The following is a 23,697-nucleotide window of genomic DNA, read 5'->3' on the forward strand; positions in this document are numbered from 1 at the left end:
AAGACGTATCAGGTTGCCCAGTGTTGACAGCAGGAGCGCAGTAAAGCTCCCTCAGGTTGGTTTTCCTCAGTGATTCTCTTCCCGTCTCCACTGAAACACGACTCACACAGAACACTCTCAGCTCTTCTAATCGGCCCGTATCATCTGCACAGCCGCACGCCCGCTGATCCGCTCTGACCGCGCTCGCATGCCAGAAAGCTCAGGTTTGGTGCAAACAGACGCCTCGCTTCAATCTCCACGCCGGGACGTTTGGTGGGGTAGAAGAGGATCAAGTATCCACATTTAGAGGAAGGAACGAAGGTCTGGAAGAAGAGACACAAAGGCTGATCAGAGCTGCGAGGAAACAACAACGTGTGAAATTCGTAGGGTTGATCCAGGAAGAGAGCTTGATTGATGTGTTCTGCACATTCCCATTGAACTGTTGGAGTCGGAGGACTGGAGAAGGGCTGGTTAGTGGGTAGTTTGGGGACTGGAGAGAGCAGAATTTGGCCAAAAGACATTTGATAATGCGCAATTGGTCAGTTAGCATTTATTTGAAGTGATTTATACAGTGCATTTGTTACTGGGAGAAGAACACTGTGGTGAATGCTTTTGGATCCAGGGTTATGCATCCGGAAAGTATTGATAGCGCTTTCCACATGCTTTTATGTTACTGCCTTATTTCAAAAATTGATTAAATTCATTCATTTCCTCAATTCTACACACAATACCCCATAATGACAATGTGAAAGAAGAGTTTTTGAAACTGTTGCAAATGTATTAAAAATAAAAAACCTGAAAAATGATGTACATCCGTATTCACAGCCTTTGCCATGAAGCTCTAAATTGAGCTCAGGTTCATTCTGTTTCCACTGATCATTCTAGAGATGTTTCAGCAGCTTCATCTGTGGTAAATTCAGTTGATTGGACATGATTTGAAAAGGCATACATCTCTCTATATAAGGTCCCAGGGTTGACAGTGCATGTCAAAGCACAAACCAAGCATGAAGACAAAGGAATTGTCTGTAGACCTCAGAGACAAGATTGTCTCGAGGCTCAAGGCTGGGGAAGGTTACAGAAACATTTCTGCTGCTCTGAAAGTTCCAGTGAGCACAGTGTGGAAAAGGTGAAGTGCTATGAATTCTATTCAAATGCACTGTATAGTTAATCAAGTGCCTGTTTACATCAGTTAAAAAAAAACCTGAACTCACTTACAGCAGTTCCCATCTTTTTGATTTAGTGGCTATTTTGTATGAATTAGTACAATCTCATTCATACAAGTCAGTATGATTTGCTCATCCCCCAATGATGATTGGGTTTAGGGGTGCGGTTCGGTGACATGCCTCCTATTAAAATGTAACATTTTTGTACGACTAAACTCTTATGTGGGCGAGGCAGTGGCGCAGTAGGTAGTGCTGTCGCCTCACAGCAAGAAGGTCGCTTTGTCGCTGGTTCGAACCTCGGCTCAGTTGGCATTTCTGTGTGGAGTTTGCATGTTCTCCCTGCCTTCGTGTGGGTTTCCTCCGGGTGCTCTGGTTTCCCCCACAGTCCCAAGACATGCGGTGTATGAGTGTGTGTGTGTGTGGATGTTTTCCAGAGATGAGTTGCGGCTAGAAGGGCATCCGCTGCGTAAAAAAAAACTTGCTGTATAAGTTGGCGGTTCATTCCGCTGTGGCAACCCCGGATTAATAAATGCACAAAGCCGACAAGAAAATTAATGAATGAATAAACTCTTATGCTGTGTTCACACCAGACGCGGAAGACGCGGAAGAAGCGTCAAGCGCGAGTGACTTACATGTTAAGTCAATGCAAAGGGCCGCATAGACATCCTGTGACGCAATACGCGCAAATGACGCGGCATGAAAGTTGCGCCACGTATTACTTAAATTTCCCGAATGGTGTGATATGCATGAATGGCGTGGCGCGAATTGAAAGTTTTGCGTGTTTAACACGTGAATTGCGCGAACCGCTCGAGTTCGAAAATCTGAACTTCAGCAGACATTCACGCCACATTAACCAATCAGGAGCTTGCTCTTGTGGGTGCGTGATTATGACGTAGCGCCTGTTGTTGGTGCCCCGGGGGAAAATCCTCCTGCCTACACCGACAACAGTTCATCAAACTGGGCTTGGCTCAGTCAGAAGCACCGGTGAATGCTTCCATCATCCTGGTTATGTTTCTGGAGGAGTTTATGAGCTCACAGAGCTGGATGCACCTCTGAAAGGATCTTGTGGACTCAGACACTGCCCTAAACATATTGAAACTGTTTTTCAGCCTTCATAAAGCACATAAACCCAGTTATTTTTTCAATCTAATCCATGTTAGCCATTTAGCAACGAAGCTAGAGTCACCAGACAGATGAAAGCCCTGCCCATCACACGATTCCGCGTCTGTTGTGAAGTGAATTTGGCATGCAAATGAATGGGATTTGACGCGCGAATTTATCGAATTTTGACGCGCAAATAAAGGAAGTAAATCAAATGTTGAAGCGGATATTTACGCATGAATACTGCTAATTATCCGTGCGTTCCGCGTCTGGTGTCAACACAACATTACGAATTTGTACTCACCTGCATGTAGCACACTGACATATGCTACAGCTATGTGATGCAATTTGTATATGCTTTACTAAAAAGATAGGCCTTTAATTCTGTTTTGAACTGAGAGACTGTGTCTGAGCCTCGGATATGAGCAGGAAGGCTATTCCAGAGTTTAGGGGCCATATATGAAAACACTCAACCTCCTTTACCGGACTTTGCTGTTCTGGGTACTACCAGAAGTCCTGAGACATTCTCAGCATAGGCTCATTCTCAAAACATACCCCTATCTACTTTTGTGAAGATCACAAACTATGTAGCCAGAGGAACGTATTTAATGTCTTTAAACGAATGCTCCTGGGGGGTATAACGCCGTTCCTTTTCGCACTTACCATTTGATCGCTTACCTCCACGTGGAAGGCTTTTCCGCTGTTACCGCGCCACATATGTCGGAGTATTTGAGGCGCAGAACAGAGTTGACTGTGATGACAGGGTTCGAGTCCGGTAAGGAACGATTCCAGAAAACGAGTAAGACAAAAACAATAAATAAATAAATAAATGAAACAAACAAGTAAATAACAGGGTGAGAATGTGGTAAAATCTGAAAACGTGGTAAAAATCAGGCTGCCATTTTGAAAACACTTTTGGTTGGGTTTAGAATAGTGTGTGGGCGGGGGGATCAGTAGGTCGGTCGGTCAGTTAGTCAGTCAGTGAGTTGACAGCAGCCTCTGGTGGATTTATACGAGAACAGCAGGCATGAATGGCACTCTCGAGAGAAATTTGAGATCTCAAAAATTGTACACAGCAGCCTCTGGTGGATTTGCGAAAAAAAAAAAAGCTCCTGGGATGTATTTGGTGCTCTCCAGAAATGTATATAAGGGTACATAATCAGAATGAGGCTGGATTGGACATTCTTTAATATGCAATTAATGAATCGTTTTAAAGTTCTGCACAATATATTTTTTTCTTTTGCTCATTTGTGTCTTTTGCCCTTCATTATAAACCATTTTAGGAGTAACCTAGGAGTGATGGTGCACACATAAACATAATTTCATCAAGAATGCACCAAGCCTTTTGAGCTATATATGTAAGATTGATGTGTTTTTTAACACTGTCATCTTTAAGCTGATCTGCTGTATAGAAAAATAGGTTTATTTTCTTCTACGCACCAATTTAACCTCTCTCACAGCATATTAACATGAACACCACACACACACACACACACACACACACACACACACACACACACACACATGGGAGAATGAGCAGGTGTGGGTATGCGGTTTATGTTTCCCCTTCAGCACAGAAGCATTATTTATAGTCAACCACAGCATTTTCTCCATTGCGGCCCCTCACAAAGCTTCAGGGGCCTGACGGAGAGATTTATTTGCAGTTGCACAGCGATATTAATTGAATTTTGGTATGGACACTTCAGCGCCATGACCCAAAATTGGGTTAAATGTTTAAATGCGAGTAATTAATAACTGCGGCCAAAAGTGTCAATGGCTAGATTGAGTTTTATTAAGACGTATGACTGTCCAACGGAGTGTTAAAGAAGTATTTCGGCCAACAATCAAAGATCTGTCATCATTTATTAACCCTCGCACATGAAATCCTTCTTAAAGCATGCAATATATTTTTTTTTCAGAAGTAAAGCCACATATTAACTTGAATATGAAAAATGTGTCCACACCATTATATTTCTCATGGCTAGGCTCACACAGAATCTGCACGCGCAGACATCTGCATTTCTTTAGCCCATCATTGAGTTTAAGTATTTACTTATTGAAATGTGTCAATTAATATATTTTTATTCAGTTTTTATATTAATTTCAGTTGAATTATTGAATAAAATGCAAATGTTTATATCAATTTATCTAAAAAACAGTTTAGATAAATATAGTAATATTTGCTGTCTTTTAGTACATATATTAAATAAAAGACCAGCTTTGTTTACCTAATCTAATTGGATTTGCATTGAAAACCTTAAATACAAGTCAAAAAGTTTGTATATTTTATTTTAAGTGTTATAAGTTGTTTCTATATCCTCATAAATCTGCAGATTATTATTATTATTTTGATTATTATTATTTTATTTATTACTTTTTATTGTTTTTATTATTATTATTATTATTATTATTATTATTATTATATTTTATTGCTGTTATTATTTTTATTGTTGTTGTTATTATTATTATTATTATTATTATTATTATTATTTTATTTTACTATTTTTATTATTATTTTTCATTGTTAATATAATTATTTCTATGATTATTTTATAATAATAATAATAATATTATCATTAATATTTTAGTTTTTTTATTATTATTATTGTTATTATTATTGTTCAAATTATTGTTAATATTAACATTATTATTATTTATTTATTGTTATTATTATTATTATTATTATTATAATTATTAAACTGTTATCATTATTATAATTATTTTATTATTATTATTATTATTATTATTATTATTTTATTATAATATTTTATTGCTATTATTATTTGTATTATTTTTATTAATATTTTATTATTATTATTATTATTATTAACAATATTTTAGTATTATTTATTTATTTATTTATTTATCTATTATTTTTATGTTTTATTTATACATTGTAAAATATACAAAAAAAGACAACATAAACATGTAACAATAACCAAATACACTGAAGAGTATTTTGAGCGAAAAAAAAAAAAAAAAGACCTAAAACTAGTGCAATCTTACATAAAGAAAATACAGGTCTACAATATGCTGACCAGAACTAGTATCCAGTACCAATCTGGGAGTAGGGAAAGAGGGTTAAAACTTAACAAACTCCAGTCTTTAGTGTAACATTATCCTTCAGAAATTCTTCTGTTGCTCACAGAATATTTCAATTTATAAACAGTTGTGCTGCTTTATATTACCATTAATTGTTTTCCAGAATCAGGATTAATACAAACACTTCAGTGTTAATGAAGAGCCTTATAGTGTTTCAGTATCGTTTTCCCACAAATAAGTCACGATTCTTACAATAAAATCTTTGTTTTTATTGTTTACAATTTCACACACTCTGCATGGTGGCTCAGTGCTTAGCACTGTCCCCTCAAAGCAAGAAGGTCACTAGTTTGAGTCCTGGCTTGGTCAGCTGGCATTTCTATGTAAAGTTTGGATGTTCTCCCCGTGTTGGTGTGGGTTTCCTCTGGGTGCTCCGGTTTTCCCCACAGTCACATTAGGTGAATTGAATAAACTAAATTGACCATAGCGTATGTGTGCAAGCGCGAGAGTTTATGGGTGTTTCCTAGTACTGGGTTTTGTCTGGAGGGGCATCTGCTGTGTAAAACATATGCTGGATAAGTTGGCGGTTCATTCCGCTGTGGCGTCCCTTGATGAATAAAGGGACTAAGCCGAAGGAAAGTGAATGAATTTTAATGAATGATTTTTGACAACATCAACAGGCTGTAATGCATTCATTCAGTGACCACAGGGTTCTATTGCTCTTACTATGTGAATAAATAATATTTAGCATATGTGTAATTATGACAATCAGTCTGGGCTCAGCCTCAACCTAATCTGGTTGTTTTCAGACTTTTCTCTTTTTCCGTCCAAAACATTCTATGGAGTTTTTTTTTTATCCTTTGCCTGATCACTGAGGGATTTAAGGCCATAAAGAGGACCAATTATGCAAAAATCACTTTTTTAAGGGGTTCAAACCATAGACTGTAAAAGATATGGATGTAGTATCCGTGACGTCAGCCATAAAACGCAAATAAAGCTACAAGTAGGTGTAAAGCCACATAAAACAAAACAAGAATAGTATGTATATGCCGAGTTCAGCAGCTAATCAGCTGGAATTAGGTGATGTGACATGACGGTGACCAGCGAGACCTAGCTGTCACAGAAGTGGCCACGCCCTTAATTATGCTTACCTAATATAACCTAATAAAAAAATAACGAATGAGTTATAAAATAACTCACCCCCCTCACAGTTGTCATGATGAGTAATATTAGATATATACACCAAAATCATCTTTTTACAGCTGTAAAATTGGCCAATTTAGCATTGCAGTCATTGTACATCTGGAGTTCCTGGAGCCAGCCCCCAGAGGCCAGTCGATGAATTGCAGTTTCAGTTACTTCCGTATTGGCTTCACGAGGGAGAGCGGGATGTTGCCGCTTGGTTTAAACACAGTTGCGTGGGAACAGTCTGTGAATATAGCCAGCTTCTAATAATGAAACTATTGATTCTAATTTATAATCCCATAGATAAAAACATTCTGCAGAAACATTTTGATTGACATTCTCTCTTTGTACGTGTCATCAAAAGGGAAAAACTCCGCCCAGTAGTGACCATCTCTAACTCATTAGCATAGGATGTTAATCTTGTTTTTGAATCTGCCACTATGCTGACACACAGGCATTTGTAGCTCCGCACTCTTTTGTAAAGAGCACAATCTCATTTGAATTTAAAGCGACAGTCACCAAAATGCCACAATTTGCATCAAAGGCTGTTTCAAAGACTTATAAAACATTATTTGTGTGGTATTCCGAGCTTAAACTTCATAAACACACTCTAGGCTTATATATAGGTATAAAAGGTCCCCTTTAATGCATGACTTCCAGTTGAATGGTGCATTTGGACTATGTTAATGGTGCAGCTGGGTCTCTTTTAAGTCTCTTTTATTTCACTATATGGAAACCCCAACTAAACATCGTCTTTTGTGATCCACAAAGAATTAAATGACAAAAGCTAAAAATAAAATAACATGTAGACTTCCTTTAAGAATTAAAATGGCAATTTTGTTAGTTTCGCAATTCTTTTTGTCCATTAGCAGTGTTTTTATTGTTACTCACATTGCTTTATGATAGTCTCCATCTGCAGGAATTATTGCTGGTATCAGCACCCGGCTGGTATGTGTGATTTTTCAGCATCATTTCTTGTGTGTGTGTGTGAAAGCCCAAAGCACCATCAGTTTCTCTCTAGTTAGAACAGCTGAGAATGGAGAAAATGCACAAAACAAGCATCACACATCAGCACCATATGTTCTGTTAGTCATTTATAAATGCGCACAAACCCACGCTTTCTAAACACCTGTAAACATACAGACCCCCATCAGAGGGACCCTCATCAGAGCCCCACTGAATTATGGGGGAAAAACAGAGTCAGCTTAGACTCAACTGAACAAACAAGACTTTATGTTTCCAGATGGGCTTTTGGTTTTAGTGTCTCGAAGCTGCCTTAATTGTTAGATGTTCAGTTTTTATAGCACATTATTATTTCAGTAAAAGTTTCTTCCTGCTTTTTTGGACATTTATATGTAGTTTTTTTTAAACTCGGCGTGCTGCTAGAGATGTTTTCATCTACTCTGGGGTGATTTTTGAGGATTAATTTAGCCACGGCTTTCTCTGTGTTTCAGCAAATAGAATGACAAATCTATTTTGACACATATTTTAGGACAATGCTTTGTAATTTTTCAAAAACTCAATTCACCTTATTCCTCGCCGACGAGCGGGCGCAGACATTTGAATTTGTTTGGCTCGAGACTTCCGGTATCGTTCACTTCCATTCATTTTTAGACATTAAAAACTGCCCGTTTCGCTGTTTGATGTTGCAAACTGATATTTCCTTATTATATTAATCTACTTGGTCTGTATAGTCATGCAAACACTTGTTGTAGAGCAAGTAGTTTGACCGTTTTCTGTCGTTTAATATTCCTAGTCATTTCTCCCATAGGCGACTGAATCGGAAGTTCTAAAACAATCGCAAAAAAACAGGCACACTTCCGCATTTTAGAATAAGGTCAATACACTCTGGGAAATGAATACTGTTTCATTATGTTAGTGGTTGTTATTGCCCCATTGACTATTATAACCAGGTTTTCGATTGCATAGCCATGACACCATTTAATCATGCATTCTTATTCTCTTATTCTCTGCACTGAAAAAAATGATGTCTGCAAAACTGTTGCAAACGTTTTATTTGTGTTAAAGGGCCATGAAACCCCCTCGTTTCAGCAGGGTGTTTTCACACCTCTACTTTGGAAAAAGTCAGAAAAGTAGGCGTGTCCAGCTCTGTTTAGGGGGGAGTGTCGGAGGAACTAAAGTGGGAGGGTGTGGGAGTGTCTATTTGGTCACGTGCGAGTTTCAGGATCAAAATTCACACACACAGGAGAAAGTGATGGTGTTTAATCTACATGGACATCTGTAGTCGAATTATTTGCCAAATTATTAAATGTTGGACTTTAACTGCAGTTTGGCTCTTTGATTCAGGGAATTCATTCATGCCCCTCGCGACAAACGAGATATTTGATTCGAGGAACTGCTCTAAGCGTGTATTTTTCATGCAATGTTTGATAACGCACGGCGAATGAGAGAAAAAAAACCTCTGCATTTCCCGGAAACTTAGATGCACACGACAGGTAGCGTCAGAAAACCGCGTGTGTTATTCCGGTCACTAAATGCGGTAAAAATCCTACACGAGGTTAAAGTTTGGTTGTGGTGCTAATATGTTTACACTCGCTGCAATAGTTAACTTAGTTCGATACGAACAAACTGAATAAACAAAGAGCACTGGTCGCTCACTTACCAAATCTGTAGAGACAAGACAATCACCAGCAACTAGAGCCGCGTCTTTATGAAGAGAAGACTACAAGCGAATCCGGATCTCAGCGTTTGCAGATGAGAACAGCTCTCAGGTAAACAATAATCCTCCTTAGACACGTAAGTTATTGTTGTCGAGCGTCGCGTACACTGTTAATCCACACGTGACTCCAGCTGCGCTCTCACAGAGAGAAAATGAAAACAAAACTTAACGGCAGCAAACTATAAAAGCAACACTTCACACTTGTTTTGCCAACACAACGTGGCGTCTCTGTCGTGTAAATACGGTGACACTAATGAATATTAATGAAGTTGCACAATAGAGCGCGCTGATTGGTTTGAACCAAGCCTTACTCATGCATTAATGCATCACACTGTAAGACGTAATAAGACTCACTCTGGCACAGACGTCCAGTCTGCACGCTGGAATACAGGCTATTATGTCATGGCCGTGACGCAGCTTCAAAAATTAGTTTCAAACCGGAAGTACGAATTTGCTTGAAATAACGCAAAAACAACCAATTTACACTTTTTAGTGAAATATAGGTGTCCTAATAGTGTTTTTAGCAGTGTGGGACACATATACGACTGTCAACAGCTCAAAAAATGTGTTTTGGTGTTTCGTGACCCTTTAATGTAACCACACTCTCTTTTGCTCTGCGTTGTGTAGTGAATGACGAGAGGACACCATTTTCAGTCTGCACAGAGAATGTTTTTGTGATTTAGACAAATCGGGAGCTTCAGCTCATAGCATTACACACTCCTTAGTTCAAGGTAAAGATGGAAAAGGGAAGGCGAACTATAGATGGAGGAAACAAGCGAGAGGCGCCGCGATAGGACGCAAAGACAGGAAGGGGAAAGAGAAAACTAGCTCTCACAATTCCAAAAACCAGCATATGAACTGTGACAATCCACATATTGCATCGTCAGAATAAAAATCATAAATGCATACCTGCACAGAGAATATTATTGTGATTTAGACAGATCGGCAGCTTCAGCTCATAGCATTAAATACACACTGTCAACAAAAATAACATTCTACAATATAACAAATTGTTTTTACATCCGTAAATACAAGAAATGATTCAAATTAAACTTAAATATGTATTTGTGTGTATGTTAATTATCACCAGTGCCAAGTTCAATATGGAACAGCTAGAGCATACCTCCTTAGTTCAAGGTAAAGGTGGAAAAGACCGCTCAAGCAATAGTGCAACAGGTATGGGTGCTTGGACTATACCACCTAAAAGTTAACCCAAAGGGGGAGATGAGGTGAAACCACTGTCGCTTTTCAGATTCTTCTTACATTTATATTGTGAACACAAAACAATTTTATATGAACAGTAAGTAAACAGGAGGAAAATATAGGGAAATCAATATGCCTGAAATAATCCTGTTACATTAAATTTAGACAAGCTTATTACATTTTGTAAAATTCAACTTAATTTGTTTGTTTAATTTAGCCCAATTGAATTGTTTAAAGCCACTTAACGTAAAAAAAAAAAAAAATTGTAAATCCAAGGAATCATCTCTGAATACATTTTTTCAGTTTGTTGGGAAGAGGTAAAATATGTCATTTTTACTGTTGATCATCAGTTGCAGTGTAAAAAAAAGTTACTTTCTGGCTTTAATATTGACTTTTATTGAATATACACTACCTGACAAAAGTATTGTCGCCTATCCAAGTTTTAGGAACAACAAATAGTTGATCATAGTAGAAGTAGTAAACTTCTAGTTAATAATTTGGTATCAGAAGTTGCTCATATGAAAGGCAAAGGCCTCTAGATTACGCTTATTTTACCAAAATAAAATAAGATCAGACTTTGATTTTTAATGATTTAATTAGGATAGTAAGGTCTGACTTTGCTTAGACAAAAGTCTTGTCACGTAACAGAAATAATGTCCAGTATAGAATATAAAGTCCTGCTGCAGTGGAGAAAAAAATTATATTGTGTCTGACTCCCATGAGTTTGGAGGACTCTGGGGCATAGATTTAGGGTGGACGGAGGCACCAATATCCACCGACCATTGAAAATGTCCCCACCCGTAATTTAATCCACTTTTTAAAAGAAAATGCGTTGTCAACATTAATCTAGACACGCAGAAAGGCTTCAATCCTTTGGTTCAATCAGGTTCTCTCCTTGAGTCCTCCCGCCCCCAAAACACATATGGACCAAGTGTGCCGCAAGCCTACGTTTGAGTGAAGGTTTCGGCCGTTAGATCGCCCCCTGGGGGCTGGCTGCAGTACAAGTCATAAAGCCCGCCTCCTCCGTGTTAATGAAGGAGACTTGAGCCCAAATAAAAAAAAATATTACACTTGCAATAAAATGTCCCGAAAGATGGTTCTGGTCGATTAAGGCACTGGTTATTGTGCTGAAATAGGTGCAGATCTTCATTTTTGTAAACAGTTTGTTTTTAGCAGTAATTTAATGCTGGGCGTGTCATCGTGATTTACAGCTGTGATTGACAGTTTCTCAAAGCGCGGCGTTTGAGCTTCGGCAGGAGACTGAAGTAGACTGAAATGTTATTATTCGATTTCTGTGTTATTTTACCATGACAAAATGAGTTCAGCAGTAAACTATAGTTTCTGACATACATGATCCTGGTGGAACACTGTTTATTCGCTAAGTTCAGGGCTTTTTTCGGGCTTTATTAGTTTGCTGATACACGCCTAGCCACCCAGATAGCAAAACACAGTTCCGGCTAGATTCTCGCCTGCCGGAGACTTATCTCTTAGAGCTCAGACTGACTAATGTTACCTCTGCTGGACCTACTCCGGATGCCTGGACTCACTGCCCGATTCCAGTCCGAGTCAATCGAGCCGGTGCTGCCGCATGCGAGCCGGAATCAGCCCGCGACGCCGCGAGTAAAGTTATGCGCTGCGGCCTGGAGCTGGCGCGATTGAATATATAAAACCCTCATATTTGTTAACGTTATTACATCCATTTGTGTTGATATGACAGCAAACGCATGCTGAGAAGTTCGGGGGGCGTAGTTGATTTTACATAAAGCGTTTGATTGGAAGCTCGACTCTGCTCATTTTCGCGGCTCCTCCTCTGGCTCCATCAGACAGTCCTTCTGCGCATGTCTGGCTCCAATTTCAGCAGTCTTTTGCGACAGTTTGTGCCCGTCAAGCAGGCGTTTTGCCCTCAAGGCGTTCAATGGGAAAAAGGGCTGTCCATATTTTTTACAGTCATTGATATGGACATTTTGATTGGGTGCATTTCCCTGCTCTCATGTGAGAGGCTGTGGCTGCGTTCAGATAAGCAGCGCCAAATGCAGTGGATTGTTTTTTTACTGGTGCAAGAATAAGGTGTGTTGGGTGACACACACACACACACACATAAGTAAGCACGGCAGCAGCAAAAAAGAAAAAGAAAAACAAACATAGAGAGCTTTTTTTTCAGCGAAAGTGTCAGGGTTCTGCCACTCTAGTCTTTTTAATTCTTGTTTTGGTGGCAGAGTCCGGACACTAGCTCCGTCTTGTCCTGTTCCTGTCATTGTGTTTGTGTGTCTCTGTATGAGCGCAATTTGTAAACACGCTTGGACCCTGCGTGTTCCGGCTTGATGCGGATGCGTTAGGTCTGTGCGTGTTTGCAATTGCGTGTTTTCATTCATCGTGTACTCGTGTCTCGCGTTGAGTCTTCTGTTGGAGTTGTGTTTAGCACGTGGTGCATGTTTACATTGTAGTACATTGTACATTGCATGTAGTTGTAGCTCTCCCTGTCATCTGTAGAAAGGCGTCGACTGAGTGATTGACAGCTGATGTTAACCAATCCGTTCGCATTCAGTGCTAGAGCAGTGGACCAATCAGAAGAGCTTGAAGACGGAGCAAGCATTGCGCGCTTTGTTTACTGCAGCAAGTTGACATGACAACTGTTTTAAGCTATGTATGAGCGCTGCGTTTGGCATCTCAGGTGCTAAGATGCGTTCTGCGAGAATGTCTCCTAAATCTGCGTGTGTGTAGAACATTGTGCAGTGAAAACCAGTCGCACGGCACCAATTTTATGTCGCACAAAAGCTTCAAATATATTTTGAGGTCGCATAGACAAAATTTTGGGCGCATATGCAACCAAAACGGTCGCAATCTCGAGCCCTGACAAGGGTTAATTAACTAACTATAATAAATGCTGTTTGTTAAAAATAATAAATGCTGTTTGTTAAAACCCCAAATTCGTCCCCTGCAGATCCAGTCAGATATCTGTGTTCTTCATAGCCGTAAGAGTTTCGTTCTGTTTAATGTTGGCTCGTCTATCAGCTTCAGGAGTTGTAATTTTGTTAGTGTTAGTCCTGTATATCAATTTCAGTGTGTTTGTATACATGTGTAAGTCTCTCAGACTAACAGAGACCACATTTCTTTACATAATAGCAGGCTTGATGCAAAGACATGAAACACTCACTGCATAAAAGTGGTTATTACATGCGCACGCTGGATTTTAGTATGCATGCTTGCAATGTGTTGATCAAGCATTCACTTTGCATATGTTCAGGGTCAGTGTTATTGCTTCAATTAAGCAAGGATGCATGAAACTGATTAAAAGTGACAGTAGAGACATTTTTAATTTTGCTGAAGCGATGCTGTTTTTTTAAACTTTCTATTTACCTAAGGGTGCTTTAACATCTTTAGTTCGCTTCATTTGGTCAGGACCAAGGGCAATAAATGATACATTGTAGCATTTTCTGCTGTCTTTGGGTCATTTTCACACCACACTGATTGCTTTAGTCTGAACCAGTTGAAAAGAACCAAAATGCAGTCATGTGACCAAATCCACATCACTCATTGGCCAGATGTTGTGAAACGTATTTCCTAAACTGCTTTTCAATTGGTGAGAATTCACGTGTGGGAAATGCCAATCTCTCGCAAATGGAACTCTCGCAAGTAAACAAACCAGCAAAAACAAAATGTCGATTTTGACTTTGAAGCTACGACTGATTGTATCCCTGCTCATAGTATACTATATAGGTTATGTACATCACTTTAGACAAACTATACACTTCCAGAATGAAGTGCGGCTGTTGCTGGAAAACAATGTTTTAAAGCATTACAAACGGCGAAGGTGCATCGTTAGTCACTTCAGGAGAAGGCGTGTATTAATTTAGCTAAACTGCGACATAGTCATCTTCTGGAAATATTACCAACGATCCATCAGGTAATGTTTTTCTCTCTCTCTGTTGGTAAAGCGCTGTCAACAAATATTTTTCCTCCACATTCCATAATGCACAGCGCATCAACCTACGACAGCTGGATTAGTCTAAAAGGTTCAGTATTTTTTGCGGTTGAGTCTGTTTTAATTCAAATCTTTTTCTCACCACAAACGAACCGCTTCAGGGTTCGTTTGAAAGTGTACAGACTACAGAGACCACCCCTTCGAGGAGGTTTTGGTACGCTTTTTTGGTCCGCTTTTGGTGCGCAAACGAGTGTGATTGCTACATTCACACCTGCCCAATTGAACCGCACCAAGAGGGAAAACGAACTCTAGTGCGATTCAACCGAAAAAAACAAGACAGGTGTGAAAACACCCTAAGAATCCTGCGGTTTATAGTATATTGTCAGAAAAATGCAGGATTTCTGCTTTGCATCACATAGATTAGTTACATTTTAAAAATATTATGAAAAAAACTACTACTGTTTATTAGGGGCCAAGCTGCAAAGCTACCCAGACAGCACACATACGTTGGGCCGACGTCGTGCCGATTTTCAAAATTCCATCGGTGCGATGTCGCTCAGGGAGCGTTTGCTAATTGGCAAAATGTCGCCGCGACGTCGGCAAATGATCGGAAACGCTGTCCGGCCGATGTTAGGACGACGCAACCGGAAATACCGGGCGCTCCGCGGAGGCGCTGTTCTCAGGCGTTTTGCTCATACTTATGGACCACTAGCTGCTGCAGCTGCTTATTTATAATAAACACGACACCACACTCTCAATAACAATTGAAGATTTATTAATATTTTCACACACATACAAATAGATTAACATACTTTTATCACACATAACCATTTAACCACCTTTAAAACAAAACCAACAAGTTGTACTATAACCATGGCTGAACTACTGTGCAATAAAGATTTTAAATACAAAGTCCATTGTAGCATTTACATTAAGACCACAGGAATATTTACAAGTACTTCAAAACATGTACACTAAGGGTGACTATAGTTTACTATAGTAAAAACACAAATAACGTGTGTAAGCACATGTTATAATGCTTATAATTTCTTAAATAGTGTTAAAGAAAATGCATGTTTCCAAGACTATAATTTTAAAATACAAGATAATACCAGTCATGTGTTCAGTATCCAAAAGACTTTCTTCAGGGAGTTACAATAATAAAAGAGTACACAAACACAAAATAAATACCAAGCAAACAATATTTACAGTAGTAAATAAAATCATACAAATTAAAATAATTGTCTGATAAAATCTTATTAAAGTCTGTAGTCAATTTTTTTTTTACAATTTTTTTTCTAAATGGCATTAAACAATTTGCAATCTCCTCTGAACTAATAACACATCAATCATATAAAATAACAATACTTTCTCAGAGATAACCAGTTTTTTAAGCAAACTAATGCACGACACAAAACAGATTTTGTCATTTTATATATATATATATATATATATATATATATATATATATATATATATATATATATATATATATATATATATATATATATATATATAAAATCCCTTAATTTCTGTTTAATGGAAATATTTTTTAACACATTTCTAATGACAATTGTTTTAATAACTCATTTCTAATAACTGAGTAAATAATATTTGACTAGATATTCTTCAAGACACTTCTATACAGCTTAAAGTGACATTTAAAGGCTTAACTAGGTTAATTAGCTTAACTAGGCAGGTTAGGGTAATTAGGCAAGTTATTGTATATCGATGGTTTGTTCTGTAGACAGTCGAAAAAAAATTGCTTAAAGGGGCTGATAATATTGACCTTAAAATGTTTTTTAAAAAATTCTAAACTGCTTTTAATCTAGCCGAAATAAAAGAAATAAGACTTTCTCCAGAAGAAAACATAACATTTTCTTGCTCTGACCTATATATATATATATTTATATATAAAACTGGTTGTAAATTGTGTACAATGTTCCAAGAAAACAGACAAAATGAAAAGAAATAACCTGACATTTAGTTTTGTTTTATCTTGTGGAATGTTGCTTACACATAAAAGGGGATATATAGGTGGTATAAAAAGTGTGTCGCCATCCTCTAAATTGTTCTTGTATGTTGTCTTCATCTTTAGTCTTCACAAGTGAGGCTGGCCCAAACCGGGACTGCAGTAGCCAAATCTAATCCTTGTAGTGGGAACCCTTAAATAAAGCAAGAAACCAAAAGGAGAAAGATTAGCATTGCAGCAGTTCATATTACCACAAATATATATTATTTGTTTCATGACATATAACTGGAGTATGTGTTATGCAAGTGCCTAGCTTAAATGTGTAATTTAATTTGAACTTAAAGAGTGTGTCTGAAAAGCCATTTAAAAGTTAAATTCCTTGTGAAATCATAATGAATGTTTTTTTTTTGGTTTTTAGTATCATTGTGTTAGTATAAATGTGTATCTAAATATATGTGTGTAATCTTCAGATGCCACATTACATGCAAATTAAACTAAGTTTCGTCAACTAAAATGTCACACTGTACACCACATTTAATATATCATAGCTAGGGCCAGGAGGAATCTGCGGATGTTTTTTGCTTTTTCTGCTGAAAATTTTGGTGGAAGTCTGCGGATTTCTGCGGAATTATTTTGGGAGTATCATAACTAAAACCTAATATATGAAATAAAAAATAATATATTTTAAAGTTTTATTTAATGTTTAAAATGCAAATCCAATTAGATTCACTTTATTTGGTAAATAAAGCAAGTTTTTCATATAACATATCTAGTAAGACAGAAAATATTACTGTAAAAACCTCATTGTACATAAATCAGATGAACATTTTCACATTAGTCAATAATATTACTGAAATTAATTAAAAAACTGAACTAATATAGATTTACACACATTTACTCAAGTAAATAAACAGAATTATAGATAGGCTAAACATCTGCGGAGTTCTGCAAAAAATCCGGGTGGGCCTAATCATAGCTTTATTTCTGCTACAAAAAGGTTTTTCAGCAAACAACTTCTATTATATGTAGGCTATAGAGGAGGATATATAAAGAAATGATATATTTAACTCTCTAATTAAATGCACCTGATGCAGCTAATCAAGTCTTTTAGGCTTATTTGAAAACTTAAATGACGTGTTGGACCACAGTTGGACAACGCTCAGTGAGAATACTTTTTTGCACAAATTCTTTTTGTTCTAAAGAAACATGTCTGATTGTTAGCAATCATCAAAGAGCAAACTTTTTTTTTTCAAATAAATACTATGCTCTTAAAAATAAACTTTTCATACATCAAGAATACTAAAAATATGTTTATTTAAAATGTTTTATATTTTAAAAAACAGCTTGAGGAGAGAATCAGTACATTGGAATACTATTTTTTCAGAAGGATCATGTGACACTATTAATTATATACATTGTATTAAATTCACAGTATTACTGCTTGACAGTATTAATTAAATAAAGCTGACACTATCAGAAGAGAATTTACCATACCAACCTAAAAGCTATGAAAAAGTATTGTATGTTTAAGATGTTACATACTAGTCCTATTGTACTTTGGAGGTTGTCTGACAGGAGGATCCCTTCAACTAAGCAGAATTCTCAGCAGACCATCAGCGTACACCAATCTAAGAATAAAATAAGCAATTTGTTAAAAATCTAAAATATATATATTTTATATTTCCAGGTTTATAGGAAAGAAGAAAGCTAAAGCAGATTTAAAATGTAGAAAAAAAATAAAACCTATTGACAATTTAATGGCACAACATACCCCAAACTAAGCACGCTCAAATGGTTAATTTACATGAATGACAACTGCTGCTCATTATACCAATATTAACTGTTAAGGATTCATTCATTCGTTTTCTTTTGGGCTTAGTCCCTTTATTAATCTGGGGTCGCCACAGCAGAATGAAAGGCCAACTTATCCAGTGTATGTTTTACGCAGTGGATGCCCTTCCAGCTGCAACCAATACACACTCATTCACACACACTTATACATTATGGTCAATTTTAGCATACCCAATTCACCTATGTCTTTGGACTTGGGAAAACCGGAGCACCCGGAGGAAACCCACACCAACACGGGGAAAGCATGCAAACACACAGAAACGCCAACTGACCCAGCCGAAACTCGAAGCAGCGACCTTCTTGCTGTGAGGCAAACGTGCTACCCTCTGCGCCACCGTGCTGCCCTGTTAAGGAATCAGATTAATATAAATGAATTGACATGTTTATTTAGTGTCTGACACATTAAATATTGCATTTTTAAATATTGTTTCATTTTAAGATTTATTTCAGAATTAAATAAACAGTTTCACAGTATTGTGATTACTGCTCTGAAATGTTTTTTTTTTTATCTCTGTGTAAAAAACAGCTACTTTTCCCCCATTGAACACAATATGTTTTGTTTTAAGAAACATTTAAAATATTTTGTAACAGTAAACATGCCAGGCTAAATAATAATTTAATAAAATAGTACTATCTTCATTAGACTCAAAAACACTGATTTCTTGTGAAGGCATAATAAGCTATTTGTTTTTCAGATGTTTGCTGAATCGTGAGCTGACCAGTAGCTTTTGATGTGGAGGGTCTTTTGCTGCTGTAAATAATGTTGGACTATTTTTTTAAGTCTTTGATAACGCGCTAAAAACCATATACAATGCATCAGGAAAGTATTGATACTTTACTTTTTCCACATTTTTAATGTTTCAGTCTTATTTCAAAATGGATTAAATTCATTAATTTCCTCAAAATTCTACACACAATCCCCATAATGTGTGTTGACCCGATTTTAGTTAATCATTTACAAGTCAATATTGCCTATATGGATTGTAATTTAAAAAAAAATTAACATGTAAAATTGCAGTGTTAATTGCAATGCCATCAAACATTTTAGATGCACCAGTGCAAAAAGCTAGTCTAGAGCACTTGGAATGCTGGTGTAGTTCTAGTTAAATTCAGTTCAGTTAAAGCTGTATATGCAGCCGGTCAAGTATAGGATTTAGTATTTAACTAATCTTAACAACTAAACATTTACGAATCTGTATTAGCCAGCTCATGTACTACAATGTAACAGATACTGTATATTGCCACCTTGATACTTAAGCTTTCTTTAAAATATTTTGTGTTCAACCGATTAATTAATTCTTTCATTTAATTTTTTCAGTGTAATAGTATAGCTTACACTGGTGTATTTGTATGGACCCCCCAAAATAGCGGAGGCCACTTTCTGGCCACCCAAGTATAAACTTCTAGCCTAGCCACTGTGAACTACCTGTCTGTCCTGCTCCAGAACTCTTTGTCGGCTGCTTGTATGTCTGGATACAGCTGCACAAGTCTTTTAACACTGACAAATACAGCCTCTGCAAATCCTCACAACCAGGAGAACAGAATGATCAGGAGGACCTGAAAAATATAACCAACTGAAATCAGTTGAAATGTATTTTGTCTTGTGATGATGACACAAAAATAAATTATTTTTCACAAAGGATGTGCTGTTACCTATGAAACGGTCTATAATGAAGTATCTTTTGATCCTGTTTCCTTGATGTCATTCAGTCAGAGATGGTTTGGACATTTGATTGTATCTAAACTGTAATGAATTTAAGTTACAAAAACATTGATAGCAGGACCATTGATCTTGTAACTTATACAAATTGTTAAGTATCGAACAAGTCTGCAACCAAACTAGTCAAGTTAATAATACTAATCTCAACTCAACTATGATTAGTTGTCTTGTTTCTGCTGCCCAGACGGTCTCTCCACCTGCTGATAAAAAAAGGAAAAAGTATGGTATTTTTACAACAATGAAACTGCAAACAACTTAACTATAAGGGGGTAAGCAGTGAGCATCTTTTATTATAAGCAATTTACTGAATACTTTGTCACTGGTATTACCTAAAAACCAAACGTCCCAAGTTTGGCTCATAGCTGTCCACACATCTGCCCAGTAGCTTGTGGTAATACTGAAGACACTGATCAGCTGGTCCAACTGAGTTTGGAGTTGAACTGCAATCAGGCATCCAATACTGCAAAGAAAGAGAAACTCACTTTGGGTTAACAAATAATGTAATCCCATCCACACATTTCAAGTAATTGTGCAGTTAATTCTCTTATTGAATTTTCTGAGAGCTTATGAATATATTTTGTCTTCCCAAAATAGTATGTACTGAAACAACATTATATAAATATAATTTAATAAGAGCGTGACGTGGTGGCACAATAGGTAGTGCTGTCGCCTTACAGCAAGGATGCTGACTCGAGCCTCGGCTGGATCAGCTGGCATTTCTGTGTGGAGTTTGCAAATTCTCCCTGCGTTTGCGTGGGTTTTCTCTGGGTGCTCCAGTTTTGCCTACAAGTCCAAAGACATGGGGTACAGGTGAATTGGGTAGGCTAAATTGTCTGTAGTGTATGAGTGAGAATAAGCGTATATGGTTGTTACCCAGTGATGGGTTGCAGCTGTAAGGGCATCCACTGCGTAAAACATATGCTGGATAAGTTGACAGTTCATTCCGCTGTGGTTACCCCAGATTAATGAAGGGACTAAGCAGAAAAGAAAATGAATGAATGAATTTAAATGAATGAATGAGTTAAACTGATCTGTTAACATGTCTGTCAGGAGCTGATCTACCTTATAATTAATTTTTTGCTTAATTTTTTAACAGGTAAATCAATACACACACACACACACACACACACACATATATATATTTGTACAAAAAAATGGTTCCAGTAGTAACGCTCCTTAAAGTTAAACTACATATTCACATTCCTCATCTGTCTACTGTTACATTATACTAATCACTGTTACATACAGTGGCCGAGAGTGCAAAGAGAGTAATAAAACACAGACAAAGAAGACAGCTTTGTCACTTTTTCTATGCTATTTGTGAGATTGTGTATGTTGTCAAACTGATGAAAATGTTTTCTCAATTTACTTTAACATTTTTGTGTTTGTTTATGTTTTTATAACTTGCAGCCGTTGTTAAATTTAAAAGTATTTTAAACATGGATGGACATCTTAATGCATAAAGGGCACATATCTTAACAAATTATGAAATATTTCCAGATAAATCAATTTTGAATTAAAATGTATATTAATCTCCAGACTTGCATCTCCCTGATCTTTTTGAAAAGAACGGCCATTCGTTTGCTCATCACTGTTTGACAAGTGTCTGGCAGTCAGTCAAAAATATACTTACATATAAAGATGTTCATCAGCTACACAGCACTTAGGTTAAACTTTGACCTCCTTTTCAGTGGATGTGGAAAACAAAAGCAAAAGAAAGAAAAAACAAAACGACTGAATACAAGTTGCATATCATGCCTGTACAAATCAAAATGTATTCATTTAGGGCTTAAATTGACTTGTTTGAGGATGAGTTAAGGTGTAAGGGATGGGTGAACAGTGTAAATATACATGTAATTCATAGCTATGATGTAAAGCTAAATTTTCAGCATCATTACTCAAGTCTTTAGTGTCACTTGATCTTTCAGAAATCTTTTTTTAAGATGTTGATTTAGTGCTTGAGGTTGAACTAATATAATGGTGACTATCAAATGGTGCTGATTTGCTGCTCAAGAAACATTTCGAATTGCTATCAATGCTAAAAACAGATGTGATGACAAATAATTTAGTGTAAACTTTTTTCTAAGATTTAATAAATCAATTAATCATAAAAAATTAAACAAAATGAAAATCACAAATATTACTTCATTAGCAGCAAATCTATATATTTACTAAGTTCTGAAGAATCATGTGATGTGAAATTTAATACCACTCACATGTTTCAATGTCAAAACTTTCTTAAAACAACTGCAATAAAGACAAGTAACAGATGCATAATATATAGACATGTAACATTTGCATAATGATGTGCAATGGAAATTCATATGAATTAATCCTATGCTTAAAGTTACCTTTCTTTCCTGTATCTCTGTGATTAGCTCCCTTCAGAAATTTAGGAATCTTGAGTTATATTTTCTGTAGCAGGAGGTTATTCTCTCACTCCTGAAACCACAGAACACTTTTTTACTTAACATTTAGTTTAAGATACCATGAAATATCAAAACACGATTGAACTTTTGATTCACGGTCCTTTACAGTAACGTTACAATGCGTATTTTAGACTACATATGGAGTGCATTCAATAAAACATTGACAAAACCTCTCATCTACACATAAAGAATAAATAAAAGCCAAAACTTTAACAAACAAGTTTAACAAGAGCTAACATTAAGTAAGTTAACGTAATATTACCCCGACGCTAACGTTACCGGTGCTAATATGCTAACGGACTTTTACGAAGACTTACCACTCTTATATAACATAATATTCAACTGAATATTCATCAATTGCCAATAATAAATGTGTGAGGAACAGTTTTATGTAGTATTTGCTTTGTTTTAGGGACTAAACTTACCTGAAAACAGTCAAAACGGCAGCTTGAGAGAAGTCGTGTTGTGTCTTTCAGGTGGTGTCGTGTCGTGTTGTAGCTTCGTTTCCCATAGCAACATCCTCTCCGCTCCAGTGTTGGAAGCAAGACGCGCGCGCGCACATCAAAGTCTTGCAGTATTACATTTATAAACATGATCACTCCATAGACAATTTAAATAATAACCTTGTATTTTATATCTTGAATTTAAAATGTATTTAGCAGTTTTATATACGCTATTATCTTTAAGACGAGCTTTATAGCCTACTAAACTGTTACAAAACAAACACTTTATTTGTGCATTCACTGTCAAAAATAAATAACCAATAAATATAAATGCAAGTATATATAAAACAAAGATGTCACTCTGTAAAAAGGTGTTTATTTTAATTAAACAGCCGAAATGCAGAACATACTTGATTTTTACACAGGGAAAAATGTATTAGAAAAAGCCACAATAAAAAAAAGCAAACAGCAGTTAACACCAGAAAAAAACAACGTTTTCATTATTAAAGCATAACAATAAAACTTTTTATATTTTAATGAATTGAAATCATGTATTGTAGGCATTTTGGTCAGTTTTACTGCATTAATGTAGGCTATTTAAAGCTGGACCGACCGACGCAGTTCACATGATGCATGTCGCGTTTGTCTAATTTATTATGCACGCAAAAACTTACTTGTAAACCAAATATGTTGCCGGATTCTTTCATGGGCATGAGAGATCAAGTGCTTATGAAGTGCTTCGTCGGCCTCTGGTCGTTAACCGACGCAGAGCCAACGTTTGTTGAGCTGGAACAATAGAACACACGACCGAACGATCATGCGTATGTTTGGCCGACCATATACCGATGTTAGAATTAAAGGGGCCGACGTGTTGACCTTCGGCCGACGTCGGCCCAACGTATGTGTGCTGTCTGGGTACGAAGGCACCTATTGTTTCCATTAGCGTCCTTATTATTATCATTATTCCGCTTCCTCTTCTTCTGCTGAATTTGAACGGGAGCTCATATAAC

General features: G+C 36.8%; 1 protein-coding gene and 1 long non-coding RNA gene across 11 annotated transcripts in view; one reads left to right on the forward strand and one right to left on the reverse strand.

The window, feature by feature from the left end:
• Positions 1 to 23,697, forward strand: part of adamts17 (ADAM metallopeptidase with thrombospondin type 1 motif, 17) — a 334,091-nt gene that overhangs the window by 30,889 nt on the left and 279,505 nt on the right. The gene's annotated exons all lie outside the window — the stretch shown is intronic.
• On the reverse strand, positions 16,108 to 22,753 carry LOC141375298 (uncharacterized). 6 transcript variants are annotated; one of them, XR_012383127.1, is made up of 11 exons: positions 22,670 to 22,753; positions 22,167 to 22,257; positions 21,449 to 21,498; positions 20,491 to 20,598; positions 20,145 to 20,275; positions 19,969 to 20,012; positions 19,749 to 19,839; positions 19,522 to 19,669; positions 18,368 to 18,439; positions 17,787 to 17,872; positions 16,108 to 16,437 (listed from the first exon to the last, which is right to left on the reverse strand). It is a non-coding gene; the product is annotated as an uncharacterized lncRNA (long non-coding RNA). The 6 variants fall into 6 exon arrangements; XR_012383125.1 differs by having other exon boundaries at positions 19,522 to 19,652; positions 19,969 to 20,015; XR_012383124.1 differs by having other exon boundaries at positions 19,969 to 20,015.

Source organism: Danio rerio, chromosome 7 (genome assembly GCF_049306965.1).
Source record: "Danio rerio strain Tuebingen ecotype United States chromosome 7, GRCz12tu, whole genome shotgun sequence".
NCBI classification, from domain to species: Eukaryota; Metazoa; Chordata; class Actinopteri; order Cypriniformes; family Danionidae; genus Danio; species Danio rerio.